Here is a 15,710-nt window from a genome sequence, read left to right as displayed (position 1 = left end):
AAATAACCCAATTTAAAAAAATGGGCAAAAGACTTGAATAGACACTTCTCCAAAGTGGACATACAGGTAGCCAAGAGACATATGAAAAAATGCTCAGTGTCCCTAATTACCAGAGAGATGCAAATCAAAACGACAATGCGGTACCATCTCATACCTGTCAGAATGGCTATCATCAACAAATCAACAAACAGCAAGTGCTGGTGAGGATGCGGAGAAAAGGGAACCCTCGTGCACTGCTGGTGGGAATGCACACTGGTGCAGCCACTGTGGAGAACAGTATGGCGTTTCCTCAAAGAAACTAAAAATGGAGCTCCCATTTGACCTAGTAATCCCACTTCTAGGACTATATCCTAAGAAACCTGAAGCACCAATCAGAGAGAATATACACTGATTGGCCAGATTATGACGATCTCTGAATGCATAATAACCTGGTCACTCAGTGTATATCCTATATAATAAAAGGCTAATACGCAAATTGTCCCCTCGACCAGGAGTTCGACCAGCAGGCAGGCTGGCCAACCACCCATGTCCCCTCCCCCTGGCCAGGCTGGCCGGACCCCACCCATGCACAAATTCATGCACCGGGCCTCTAATACACACACACACACACACACACACACACACTGAGTGGCCAGATTATTATGCATTCAGAGATCATAATAATCTGGCCACTCCGTATATGCACCCCTATGTTCATAGCATCATTGTTTACAATAGCCAAGATCTGGAAACAGCCCAAGTGCCCATCAGTAGATGAGTGGATAAAAAGCTGTGGGACATTTACCCCATGGAATACTGTGCAGCAGTAAAAAAGAAGGATCTCTTACCCTTTGAGACAGCACGGAAGGGCCTGGAAAGCATCATGCTAAGTGAAATAAGCCAGGCAGGAAAAGACAAGTATCACACAATCTCACTCATATGTGGACTCTAAGTAACAAAATAAACGGATGAACGGAGTGGAAGCATGGAACAGCGTGCGGAATCTCGGAGGGAAGGCAGGGGAGGGTGGGTGGGTGGGAGGTGATCAACCAAAGACCTTGTATGCCTATATGCATAACCCATGGACACAGACAACAGGATGCTGAAGGCCTGGGGTGGGAGGGGGAGGGGGGGCTAGAGGGGGTCAATGGGGGCAAAAAGGGGACATATGTAATACTTTCAACAATAAAGAACTACTATTTTTTAAAAAGCTGTGATGCCTTGACACAATGGAATACTACACGGCTATAAAAAGGAAGGAACTCTTACCTTTTACAACAGCATGGATGGACCTGGAGAGTATTACGCTACGTGAAATAAGCCGGTCAGAGAAAGACAAATCCTATCTAATAAAAGAGTAATATGCAAATTGACCATCACTCCAACACACAAGATGGCTGCCCCCATGTGGTCAAAGATCCTGCCCCCATGTGGACACAAGATGGCCACCACAAGATGGCCAGCACGGGAGGACAGTTGGGAGGGACCAGGCCTGCAAGGGAGGGCAGTTGGGGGCAATCAAGCCTGCAGGGAAGGGCAGTTAGGGGTGACCAGGCCAGCAGAGGAGGGAAGTTGGGGGCGACCGGGAAGGGCAGTTGGGGGGACCCAGACCTGCAGGGGAGAGCAGTTGGGGGGGACCAGACCTGTAGGGGAGGGCAGTTAGGGGTGACCAGGCCTGCAGGGGAGGGCAGTTAGGGGCAAACAGGCTGGCAGGGGAGTGGTTAGGGGGTGATCAGGCTGGCAGGCAGAAGCAGTTAGGGGCAATCAGGAAGGCAGGCAGAAGTGGTTAGGGGCAATCAGGAAGGCAGGCAGGCGAGCAGTTGGGAGCCAGCAGTCCTGGATTGTGAGAGAGATGTCCGACTGCCTGTTTAGATGTCCAAATGCCCGGTGGGATCGGGCCTAAACGGGCAGTTGGACATCCCTCGAGGGGTCCCAGATTGGAGAGGGTGCAGGCTGGGCTGAAGGACACACACCCCCGTGCACGAATTTCGTGCACCGGGCCTCTAGTATCATATGATCTCACTTATATGTAGACTCTAATGAACAAAAATAACTGACGAATAAAATAGAACCGCAGTCATGGATACCTGGGACAGACTGACAGCTGTCAGAGGGGTGGGGGGAGTGGGGAGAAGGGGAATGGGATGAAAGAAGGTGAAGAGATTAGCCCAAGAGCATTATATGCATAGCTCACCGACACAGACAGCCATGTGGGAGGGCTGGGGGGGGGGGGCGGGCACACAAGGAGGGGGGCGAGGATGGCCCACCGGATCGGTGTCCGGAGCCCTCTCCTGTGCAGGTCAGACACCCTCAGTCCTGGCAGGAACCCTACAGCTCCACTAAAGGAATCCAGGAAGTGCCCTGAACTTGGCATTGTCTCAGTCACCTCAGGCAGCTATAACAGACACCATAGACAGGGAACTTAAACAGCAGAAACTGATTTCTCACAGTTTGAGGTGCTAGAAGTCCAAGATCAAGGTGCTGGCAGCCTTGGATCTGGTGAGGGCTCCCTTCCCAGGGTGCTGGCAGCCTTGGATCTGGTGAGGGCTCCCTTCCCAGGGTGCTGGCAGCCACCTCTGCCTTGTAGCCAGCCTCAGGCCGGGAGAGAGAAGCCAGCTCTCTGGTGTCTCTTCTTACCAGGGCACGGAATCCCAGGAGGGGAGCTCCGCCTTCATCCCCTCGCCACCTCCCAAGGCTCCCCCTCCTCATACAGTCACATGGGGATGAGGGCTTCGCCTGTGCATTTGGGGGGCGGAGGGGGGGGGGGAGGACACGAGCATTCAGTCCAGGGCAGGCTTGCTCGTTTCCCCTCTCTCAGCCTCGGTTTCCTCATCTAAATATGGAGGCAGCATAAGCTTCTCCTTCACAGGACTGTTGTGAGGTTCAAATGGCTGGGCTTGCAGCCCCTACCACATCACTCAGTGAAGTCGGTGCCTCCTGCTCATCCAAATAATACTCCCCCGCCCCCCGCTTCCCCACTGACCCCGTTATCCACCAGCTATAAGAGGGCAATCAAGCACGCTAATAGCATTCGTTATCCATGACCTTTCTCTCCAACCGGAGGTCAAACTCCAGGACTTCTTAAAAATAAGATCATCAACCGAGAATAAGAGTGACTAATATCTGTCATGCTACAGATGTAAAAACTGAGGCTCAGAGAGTGACTTGCCAAAGGTCACGTGGCACTAGACTAAGAAGAGTTGGAATAAGTCACCCGGACCATCCTCTACCCGGGCTCCGGTGTGGATTCTGTTAACCCTGTTACGTGGTCCTCGTTTCAGGAACTTGTTGAATCTTATAGGATGCAGGTTTTTTCCTCCAAATGAGCTCTCCTAAAACCCCGCCCAGGTCAGTGAGCTCTCCTACAACCCCGCCCAGGTCAGCGATCTCTCCTACAACCCCGCCCAGGTCAGCGAGCTCTCCTACAACCCCGCCCAGGTCAGCGAGCTCTCCTACAACCCAGCCCCAGGTCAGCGAGCTCTCCTACAACCCAGCCCCAGGTCAGCGAGCTCTCCTACAACCCAGCCCCAGGTCAGCGAGCTCTCCTACAACCCCGCCCAGGTCAGCGAGCTCTCCTACAACCCCGCCCAGGTCAGCGAGCTCTCCTACAACCCAGCCCCAGGTCAGCGAGCTCTCCTACAACCCCGCCCAGGTCAGCGAGCTCTCCTACAACCCCGCCCAGGTCAGCGAGCTCTCCTGCAACCCCGCCCAGGTCAGCGAGCTCTCCTACAACCCCGCCCAGGTCAGCGAGCTCTCCTACAACCCAGCCCCAGGTCAGTGAGCTCTCCTACAACCCCGCCCAGGTCAGTGAGCTCTCCTACAACCCCGCCCAGGTCAGTGAGCTCTCCTACAACCCCGCCCAGGTCAGCGAGCTCTCCTACAACCCCGCCCAGGTCAGCGAGCTCTCCTGCAACCCCGCCCAGGTCAGCGAGCTCTCCTACAACCCCGCCCAGGTCAGCGAGCTCTCCTACAACCCCGCCCAGGTCAGCGAGCTCTCCTACAACCCCGCCCAGGTCAGCGAGCTCTCCTACAACCCAGCCCCAGGTCAGTGAGCTCTCCTACAACCCCGCCCAGGTCAGTGAGCTCTCCTACAACCCCGCCCAGGTCAGTGAGCTCTCCTACAACCCCGCCCAGGTCAGTGAGTGAGTTCTGAGCCCAGGCCATGAGCTGACTCACACAAAAGAGGCCTCCTGGGCAGGGTCTGGCGTGACCTCCCATGAGTCACTAACGTTTGGCCCAAGGTTGACGCTTGGAGGGCAGCGTTCCAGAGTTACCCATCAGGAAGCGCCCTGAAGTGACAACTCCAGTTAAAACGGAGTGCTGGGCATGGGGTGCCTCTGTGCCATGACGTGTACCTTCGCACATGTGTAAATAGGCCAACGCTTCCGTTAACTGTAACGGAGGGAAAGGCGGCGGCGTCTGTACGTTTCACATATGGGGCTTCTCTCAGTTTTCACAATAACATTGTAAAATGTGTATCATAAATCCTCATTCATCAGAGGCGGAGACTGAGTTTCAGAGAGAGAAGGCCACCTGCTCACATTTGTACAGCGAGTTGGGGGCAGAACTGAGACTGGGACTCGGTGTCTCAGACCCCAAAGCTGCTGTTCTGTCCACTCCTCCCTCCGTGTCAGTGCAGGTTCTCTAAGAAGCAGAGACCAAGATGGAGTTAAATGTGCGAAGATACCGTGAGGAAACTACCTATGAGAGCAGCCAGAAAGGCCAGGACAGCCAGCTGACCTTGGCGCAGTCCGTCCGAGAGAAAGGGAGAGGGAAGGGGGGTTGGTGAAACCATATAGTTTCAAGAAGGTCCCACAAGGCCACGGGGGTGTCTACAAGGCAAGGTCAGCTGTCACAGAAGTTCACCTTCCCCCAGACATGGTGATGAACTTCAGAGCAAGCACAGCCAGAAATGACATGGAAGACAAAATGAAAACATCAAAACTAGCCCTGACTGGTTTGGCTCAGTGGATAGAGTGTCAGCCTGCGGACTGAAGGGCCCCGGGTTCGATTCTGGTCAAGGGCATGTACCTTGGTTGTGGGCACATCCCCAGTGGGGGGAGGGGTGCAGGAGGCAGCTGATCGATGTTTCTAACTCTCTATCCCTTTCCCGACTTCTCTGTAAAAAAATAATAAAATGTATTTTAAAAAACCCATCAAAACTATTATAACTATAGTCCATATGTCCAAAAATCTAGATGAAAGATCGAGTATATTAAGAAGCAACATAAAATATAGTCTTACAAACCCAAATTGAACTTCTGGAGACGAAAACCACAATGTCTGAGATGAACAATACACTGGATGGGATTATTGGCAGATATTATATTATTGAAGAAAATATTATGCACTGCTAAGGAACCCATAGATAAAAAAAACAAATTAAAGATACAACAATAGATATTATTCAAAGACTGAAAAATAAGCAGACATATGTAATTAGAATAATGAAAAAAAAAAGAAGAGAGAGAATAATGGGAAGAAAATTACTTAAAGAAATGATGGCCAAAATTTCCCAAAGTTATTAAAATGATAAAACCACAAATCCAAGAAGTTCAATAGAACCCCAACACAAGAAACATGAAGAAAGTAACACTAAGGAGTATCATAAACTGTTTTGCTTCAAACCAGTGATAAAGAGAAAACATTAAAAGCAGCCAGAGGAAAGAACGCATGTCACATGGATAAGACACATAGACTGGTAAGAATGACAGACGGACTACTCGTCAGAAATAATGAAGCCATAAGGCAGTGGAGAAGCATCTTGAGAATGTGGATAAAAGGAACTGTCAAACACAAAAAGCAAATAACTCAACAAAGAAAAAACTGTCAATCTATAATTCTATACCCAGCAAAAATATTTTTCAAAACTGGAGAGATTTTCAAGCACACAAAAGCTAAAGTGGGGGTAGGGGGGGGGAAGCTAAAGGAATTCATCAACAGCAGGCTTGCACTATAATAAGTGTTAAAGGAAGGCCCTTGGACTAAATAAAAATGATGCCAGATAAAGTCTGGATCAAACAAAAAGAAAAACTTTTAAATGTAAAGTTGCAAATAGGGTTAAAAATAAGATATAGGAAAAGATACACCATGCTCACATTAATCAAAAGATCTCAGGGCAAGGAATATTGCCAGGGACAAATAGTGTAATTTCATAGCAATGAAGGAGTCAGTTCATCAAGAGGTCATAACAAACATTTATGCTGGCACAATAACAGAGTTTCAAATCACATTAAGCAAAAACTGACAGAACTTAAAAAATAGAGAAATCCACAATTAATAATTGAAGATTTCAACACTCCATCTAGATAACTGATAAAAAAATAAATAAACAGAAAATTAGTAAGGTTATTATTTACTTAAACTGCACTGTCAACCAGCAAACCTAATTAACTTTTAGAGAACACGCTATTGAACAACAGCATAACTCATTATTTTCAAGTGTATATAAAATATTTAACAAGATAGTCCATATTTATTGTTATAGATTAAAAATTAAGTTTCAACAAATTTAAAATATTAAAAAGCAAAGTATGTCCTCTGGTTATAAGAGGATTGAATTAGGAATCATAAACAGAAAGATATCTGGAAAATCCTCAAATATCTGAAAACTAAAAAAGGCACTGCTAAGGAACCCATGGACAAAAAAAGAAATTTAAAACAAAATTCAAAATATTTTGAATTGAATGAAAATGAAAATACATAAAAAGTTCTAGGATGCAGCTAAAGCAGTACTTAGACGGCTATGTTTAGCACAAAATGCCTATTCTTAAATAGAGTAATATCTCAAACCAATTACCTTAACTTGTACCTTAAACAGCTAAGAAAAAAAAGTACAAATGAAATCAAAGTAAACAGAAAAAAGAAAATAATAATGATAAGAATAAAATCAATGAAATAAAAAAAAATAAGCAAAACATTGATGAAACCCAAAGCTGGTTCTTTAAGAAGCTTAATGATAAAAATTGATAAACTCCTAACCAGACTGATTGGTACAATAAAAGATAAATACTATATTACCAACATCAATGAGCATGGTAATATCACTACAAATTCTACAGATACTAAAAAGATAGTAAGAGAATATTATAATAAATTTTATGCCAATAAATTCAACAAATTAGATAAAATGAACAAATTCCTTAGAAGACACAAACTACCAAAGTTCTCTGAAGAATAAAAAAGTAGCCTGAATGACCCCACATCTATTGAGGTAATTGAATGTGTAGTTAAAAATCTTCCCATCACGAAAATGTCATGCCTCATGGGCCTCCCTGGTGAATTCTATCAGCATGTAAGAAATCAATAATATCCATTCTGTACAAACTCTTCTAGAAAATCAAACAGAAGAGAATATTCCTCAGCCCATTCTCTTCAGTCAGCATTACCATAATACCAAAACTGGACAAAAACACTGCAAAAAAAGAAAAGAAAAGAAAAGAAAACCAAAGACAAATATATCTCTTGTAAACACAGATGCAAAAAAAAAATAAAAATAAAAATTTTAGAACCCAATAACATATTAAAAAATGATAGTACATCAAGACCAAGTGGGATTTATCCCAGGAATACATGATTAGCTTAAATTTTAAAAAATCTATAGAGTTCACATTGTTAACAGAATAAATAAGGAAAAGCACACATCATCATCATAAATACAGAAAACGCATTTTATGAAATCCAACATCCATTTCTGATTTTTAAAAATCTTAGTAAACTCGAAATGTGCGAACTTCCTTACCCTGGTAATGAGCGTCTATGAAACATTTACAACTAATAACATAATTAATGGTGAATTTAGAGGCAATACTTTCCCCCCGAAGATCAAGAACAAGACAAGGATATCTGGTTTCACCCCTTGTGTCCACCATCTTACTGGCGGTTGAACCAATGCAATAAGGCAAGTAAAGGAAATAAAAGATATCCTCATGGGAAAGGAAGACGTAACACTGTCCTGACTCACAGATCACGTGATCCTCTATGCGGAGAATCTGATTAAATAAAAAGAATGTTAAGCTTTTAGGATCTAAAATCAAAATACAAAATTCTATCATATCTCTAAATATTCATTAACAATCAGAAATTAAAACTATATTTACAATAGGATCGAGAAATGTAAATTATCATGTGATATGGTCTGTCAAAAGTATGCAAGATATTTTTAAATAAAAATATATTGAAAACTACAAACATTGCTGAGAGGATTTAAAGAAAATCTAGATAAAAGGAGAGATATCCTGTGCTCATGGATCAGAAGTCTTCTATATTATTTGAGGTCAATTCTCCCCAGTTTGATTTATAGATTCAACCCTTTCCCAATTTAGTCCCTGCAGGTTCTCCTGCAGAAATTGACTACCTGATTCTCAAGTTCATATAGAAATGAAAAGACCTAAAGTAGCCAAAACAAATCAGAAAAATCAGAATAAAGTTGACTTATACTACTTGACTTTAAGACATTGTAAATCTATGCTAACCACCATACACATTATTGGTATAAAGGCAGACAAATAAACCAACAGGACAGAATGCAGGCTCCATAAATGGAGGCATGTGCCTCTGGTCCGTTGATTTTCAACAAAGGTACCAAGGCAGTTCAGTGAAGCGGAGGTGGTCTTTTCTACAATGAGTGCTGGGACAATTGCATATCTGATGCAACAAAATGATCTTGGGCAGTGTGGCTCCCTGGTTGGGTGTCAACCCATGAGCCAACAGGTCATAGGTTCAATTCCAGGTCAGGGCACATGCCCGGGTTGAGGGCTTGATCCCCAGCAGGGGGCATGCAGGAGGCAGCCGATCGATGTTTCTCTCTCATCAATGTTCCTCTCTGTCTATCCCTCTCCCTTCCTCTCTCTAACTTGGAACTCTACCTTGGACCATATACAATCATTAACAAAAAATAAATCGTAGCCCTGAATATAATTCCTAAAGCCATAAAGCATCGAAAAGGAAACAACGGAGCAAGTGTTTGTCACCTGGGATTGGGCGAGGTTTTAGATGTGACACCAAAAGCATGATCCACAAAAAAACAGAATGGATATATTGAACTTGACCAAAATCTAAAACTTTTGTTCTTCAAATGACACTGTTGAGACTAAAAAGACGAACCACAGGCGGGGGGGGGGGGGGGGGGGGTGCGGGAAAGCCTGGCAAAGTATGTATCTGATAAAGGACTTCTATCCAGAACATATAAACAACTTTTAAGACTCAATAAGAAGAAAACAAACACCCCCACTTTTTGAATGGGCCAGATTTGAACACACACTTCACTAGGGGTCTTATTTGGGTGGCAATGAGCACCCGAAAAGATGCTCACCATTGTTAGTCATGAAACGCACATGGATCCCCAAGGAGACACTGCTGAGCGTCTACCAGCACGCCTCAGGTTTCAAAGGCGGATAATGACTTTCGGCTTGGATATGGAGCAACCGGAACACACACTCCCTGTTGGTGGGAATGGAAAATGCTGCAATTACTTTGGAGGTCAATTTAGCAGGTTTTTGTTTAAAGTTAAACATAAATCTACCGTATGATCCAGCCACTCCCACTCTTAGCTACTTAAGCATGATCAATGAAAATACAGGTCTGTGTGAAGACTTATATACCAACTAGGGGCCCAGTGCACGAATTCGTGCACCTTGAAAGGAACTGTGGGCCGCGAGGCAGTGGTGGGCACAGGGCCCATCCTCTGTGCCCCCACCTGGTCCCTCCCACCACACTCCCCTGGTCCCCTGTCTGCCAGCAGCCCCACTCCTGCCATTGCCGCTCCCACACACTGACGGAGCCGGCCCCATTTGCACCTGCTGATGGCGCGGAGAGATTGGGGCCGGTGCCAGCAGCAGGTGCAAGAGAGGCTGGTGCTGTCAGCAGGTGCAAGCAGTGGCTGCTGCCCCTATTGCCCCTCAGGAGCAGGGGAGGTGGAGAAGCCCTCAGGGACAATCGGGGCCAGCAGCCACCACTCTCACCCACTGACAGTGATGAGAAATCGGGCCAGCAGCAGGTGTGAGTGGGGCCGGCACTGGCAGCAGGTGCGAGTGCCAGGCAGGACCACAGCACTTGGGAGCAAAGAATTTTCAGTAACCACCAGAGGCTCCCCTGATGACAGCGACCGGCACCCTGCCTTGGTCTGGCGCCCCTGCTCACCTGCTCCACCATCCCGCCGTGGCTGACACCCGCCATGTTCCATGCATGCCCCCTGGTGGTCAGCGCACATTATAGAGACCGGTTGTTCAGTTGTTCAGTTGTTCAGTTGTTCCAACGTTCAGTCTAATTCAGGGGTGGGCAAACTTTTTGACTCGAGGGCCACAATGGGTTCTTAAACTGGACCGGAGGGCCGGAACAAAAGCATGGATGGAGTGTTTGTGTGAACTAATATAAATTCAAAGTAAAGGAGCGGAGGGGAGAGCAAGAGAACCCTCCACTCTTTCAGCTCCACGGGCCGGATAGAACAGCCGAACGGGCCGGATCCGGCCCGCGGGTCCTAGTTTGCCCACGGCTGGTCTAGTTGCATAGTAGGGTTTTATAGAGAGAGATGTTTATAGCCGCACTATTTTTAACAGTCAAAAAATTGGAACAACCCAAATGCCATTAGCAGGTGAATGTGCAAGCTGTGGTATATCCATACCATGGAAACCGCTCAGCAGAAAAAGGGAATGAACGGTGGATCTGCACGGCAACATCGCTGAATCTCAAAAGAATTTTGCTGCGTGAAAGGAGCCGGACACGCAGGAATGTCTACTGTGTGGCTTCATTTATATGCAACTCCAGAATGTGCAGTCATCCACAGCGACAGGCACACATGGAGGGAGCCCAGGAATGGCTCGGGGGCCCCCGGACGTGTGGGGGCCCTGTACCCATCACGGTCTGAATTGTGGTGATAGTTCACAGTGTACGCATCTGCCCAGACGCGTCAAGCTGCACACGTCGCGTAGTTTACAGCCTGCCAGTTATGCTCAAAGAAAGCATTTGTAAAATCCCATCTCACAGAGTTTACATTCCAGTGGCACAAATAGGAGAGTCAGCCCATGTATCCTTCCTGATGGGTGTTTCTAATTTCTTGGGATATACTCCTAGAAGTGGGGTCACGGGTCAAATAGGAGCTCCGTTTTTAGTTTTGGAGGAAACGCCATACTGTTCTCCACAGAGGCTGCACCAGTGTGCATTCCCACCAGCAGTGCACGAGGGTTCCCTTTTTCCACATCCTCGCCAGCCCTTGTCATTTGTTGATTTGCTGATGTTCACAGCAGCACGATTTACAATGGAAAGACCAGACAGAGGCCGAAAAACCAGGACTACGGGCTTTATTAGAGGAGAAGGAGCTGCCGGGCTGTCTCGCAAGGGGAGGACAGCAACAGGTGCAGAGGTGAACACGCCTTTGGAGGGGAACAATGGGAAGGGATGGGGCTTAGGGTTCTCGGCACGCGCTGACTGGTGGTTTCATATAAGGCACATAATTAGGCACTTAGGTACTTAGGAATCGGGGGCTTCGGGTATTTGGCAGGTGCTGATTGGCGGTTCAATGTACAGTCCATATAAGGTGCCTGGTTAGGTGCTCAGGAATGTCCAGGCTGCAGGTGCAGGTTACGTCACACTCCGTCCACCAGTTGGGGGAAGGGAGGATCGATCAACAATAGCTACGATTTGGAAACAATCCAAGTGCCCATCCGCAGACGAGTGGATAAAAAAGCCGTGATACATTGACACAATGGAATATTTCACAGCTGTAAAAACTATATAAACAAACAAACAAACAAACAAAAAAACTCTTACCATTTGCAACAGCATGGACGGGCCTGGAGAGCATTATGCTAAGCAAAATAAGCCCGTCAGAGAAAGACAAGTGTCACATGACCTCACTCAATATGTGGAACCTAATGAACAAGATTAACTGGCGAACAAAATGGATCCAGAGATGTAGAAGCATGGAAGAGACTGTGGAACCTCAGAGGGAAGTGGGGGATGGGGGGGGGGAGAAGTGATCAACCAAAGAACGTGTATGCGTCGCCCATGGACACAGACAATAGGGTGTGCAGGCCTGGGAGGAGGGGGTGGGGTGGGCTAGAAGAGGTCAATGGGGGAAGGGGGGGACTTATATAATACTTCAAATGATAAAGATTTAACAAATAAGAGAGAGAGCCCGCCCCACCCCTGAGCCTGGCTCCTGTGGCCCCTGGCCCCTCTCCTCACCTGTCTCCTCTCACTCAAGTGCAAGCTCCCAGGGGCACGGACTGCGCACGTTGTCCTGGCGACCTGTGACCAGGGGAGGGCGCGTTTGTCCTCTGGGAATGAGGTCCTCTGAGAGAGCGGCTGGGGGAGCCTGCTCGGGGAGGGCGGGAGGCCTGGGGCACAGGTGAGACAGGGGTCAGAGAACAGGAAGCTGCAGGGGAGGGGGACAGGGGCACAGCACCCACTGCACACGCCTCCCCTCCTGCCAGTTTCTATTGAGGCCACGGAAGTGTTGCTGCCGGGAGCTTGTGGGATTGTCCTTTGGGGGACCCGAGGCTGCTGAGCAGTGGGCACAGGGTGGCGTGGGACCGAGAGCGTGAGGGCGCGGGAGTGAGCCACGGGAAGGTGGGACCGGCTTTCCCAGACGCTCCGGGGAGACGTGGCGTTTTCTCGGGCTGTGGAATCGGGGTTCCAGGCAATCCTACCTACCTGGGGCTTGGTGCTGGGGCAGCCCCAGGGGCCCCCACATGACAGGGGTGGAGGTAGTCTCAGACCGCTGAAGACTGGTCGGATCTCGGGGTACCAGCCGGCTGGGGTCCTGCCTTCCCGCCCCCCTCCTGCTGCCTCTCGCCAGCTCGGTGCCCACGAGAGAGAAGTCGTGTCATTCTTTGCTTCGTGGGGAAGCATTCACGGGAGAGAAAGGGGCAGACGCTACCAGCCCCTCCCCCTCCCACGGGCTTCGAGAAGCTGGCTTTCCGGGGGGGGGGCGGGGGGGGGGGGCTGCGGGAGCGCCCCGGCTGGCATGGCCTCCTGGAACCCTGGGGTGAATGGCTCCAGATTTGGGGGCCGGCCCCCTAGGTGGTGGCTGCAGGAGACTGGGGAGAACCGGCCAAATTCCAGGGCGCTCACACGAGGCGCTTTGTTGGCGTTTCAGCGCAAATGAGCAATTAGCCGGGCTGGCTCCAGGCCACCCCCCCAGAGGCCAGCTGGCAGCACGTGCCTTCCTGGTCTTGGCTGGGGCCCCGCAGGCTGGGTGGCGGGGAGCAGGCCGTGTGGAGACCCAGACAAGAGGCTCATGGGCCTCTACCTAGCAGACTGCTCCCCCTCCAGTGGCACGGTGCCCAGGGACCCCCCACAGGCGCCTTCACGGGGGGTTGGGGCAGAGCAAGTCTGACACACAGCCAGGCTGGAGGGCCCTGGGGCCCTGGGGTCCAGCCCTGCCCGGGACACCGGGAGCGGGCAAGGGGAGCCAGGGCTTTGCATGGGGTCGCCCAGCCAGGGGGGATGGCGCTGGGGTCCCCGCTGCTCTGCTTCCGAAGGGAAGGTGGTTTCTGGAATCAGAGTTTCTAGAACTTGAGTGCGGATGGGCCGCAGGGAGGCCTGGGGGGACGGGGTGCGGGGCCCCACCCCCGAGTTCCCATTCACTGGCCTTTCTAGCAAGGTCACGGGCGATGCTGACACCGGTGATCTGAGGGCCACACTTGGAGAACCAGGACGCTGGGCCAGGTCTTGTAAGAGGATGAAAGAGGGAGTCCCTTTCCCTTATTCTTACTCAAACACTGTGGGGTGTAAGCCAAGACCGGCAGAAAACGGGGGGCTGGGCCCACTGCCTGGTCACATCAGAAAGCCAGAGAGGCAGAGCTGAATGACAGCCCCACCCACCACGTGAGGGGGGGAAGGGGCGGGGGGGAGGGACATGGGGGGCGGGGAGCCCCGCAGGTGGTTCGCTCGCCTGTGTGAAAAGCTAGAGAAACCGGGGTTTAAGCAAACGCGGCGCAGCTAAGGGTCCCTGTGGGACACCCACCGAGGAGCCAGCCTCACTCCAGGAGCCCCTCTTCCCGCTGCCTCCGACCCCCCATCCACGCACAGCCACCCGGTCCATGCAGCGCACGGGACTGCCCCAGAACTGAGGTGGGGGGGGGGGGGGCAGGCCACCGTCCCCACGGCTCAGCATGGCTGGGGGGCGGGGGGTGCAGCTCAGGCCGGTGCTTCAGAGACCCCCGAGGGAAGGTGCCCCCCTCCGTGCCTGAGAGCTGGGTGCTGCGCGTGAGAGGAGCAGCTGAACGCAGAGAAATGGCAGAAGGGCCTCCGTGACAAGGCCACAGACGGGTGTCGGGTAGACCTGGCCCTCAGTCCCGGCCGGGTCGCCCGCTGGCTGTGTGACCTCGGGCAAATGGCCTGACCTCTCTGATTCTCCGTGGGCTCATCTGAAAAGGGGGGCTCCCCATGCCTGCCCTTCCCGCCCCCTGGGCTGCTGGGAGGCCGAGATGAAGCAATGGTCACGCCGCTTTGCAGGGGGCGAGGGGCTGGGCTGGGGGCGCCAGGGTGTCGGTGGGTCCTGAGGTCCCAGGAAGCTGTCAGGTCCCCACCCCGTTTCTGGAGAACTGTTTCACCCCAGGGACAAAGGACAGCCAGAGACAGCGAGACTCTGGGGGACAGAAACGTCTGGCACCTTCTCCTTCTCCCGCAATGACAGCGGCGGAGGCAGAACGTGACTCCCGTCCACGAACCGAGTCCCAGCCCCAGCCCCAGGCTCCACGGCGGCCCAGGTCCCCGGCGCCTGCCTGCAGCCGGGGTGCGGAGTCGGCCTGATTAGTCCGAACACAGAACCCGCCCCGCCGCGCTGGGTTCGAGCAGTTAATGAAAAGCGGGAGGGAGGGCCCCCCCATTGAAAAGCGGGAGGGAGGGGAGGGCCCCCCCTCACCGGGCTGCCAGCCCTGGCGGGTGGAATTAACGCGATGCTTTGTTGCTTTGTTTCGCTCATTAATTCAATCCAGACGGTGGGGTTTTGAGGAATTACACCGTCCTCAGCGCCCCGAGAGGAAGCACAGAGGCTCCTAGGATTGGGGAGCAAACGTGTACATGGGGAGGGACACACTTCAGCCACAGCACTTGCCCCGCCCAGCCTCTGGATCTGTACCACGGAAATATGGCCTCCACCCCTCCTTCCGTTCATCCGATGAAAACTCCGTTGGGGTCCTCCCCACACTTGGCCCCTTTTCACCAGGGAGCCCGCATTTATGCAGCTCCGCCCTGAACCTGCTGGGCCCGGTGGGGGGCGGGGGAGGAGGCAGATCCAGAGGGTCCCCTCGGTCCAGAGCGGGACTCAGCCTACCAGCAGATGCTCCGATGGAAGAAGGTTCCGGATGCTGGGGAGGTGGGGACCATCCTCTTGGGGAACAAAAGGGCCTGAGGAGGAGCCCCATGGGGTCTAGCATGAGGACTGGAGTTCCCTGGGGCGGGGCAGGGGGCGGGGCAGGGGGCGGGGAGGAGAGGGGACGGTGAAGCACAGTCAATGAAAAGTGCTGGGGTCTCCAGAAAGGCAAGCTTCGGCCTCTAGAACCCCCCAATGCACAGACATTGACAAGGGGTGCCCGCCCCCCCCCCCCCCGGCCCTGCACTTTAAACTGCACTTCCGGCCCCTCCCCCAGCCTACCAGGCCCAGCCCTGGCCTCTGCTGCCCTTTAGCTCCCCTTCAGCGAAGTGGGGGTTGCTGTAATGAGCCCCAGTTGCTCTAATTAGACCTCTTGCCTACCATCAGGTGGTGGAGTTTCCTTGCACAGTGCACA

The sequence above is a fragment of the Plecotus auritus genome (assembly GCF_963455305.1).
Source record: "Plecotus auritus genome assembly, chromosome: 1".
Lineage (NCBI taxonomy): Eukaryota > Metazoa > Chordata > Mammalia > Chiroptera > Vespertilionidae > Plecotus > Plecotus auritus.
The sequence above is the reverse complement of the archived record's forward strand: the minus strand, read 5'-3'. Positions refer to the sequence as shown.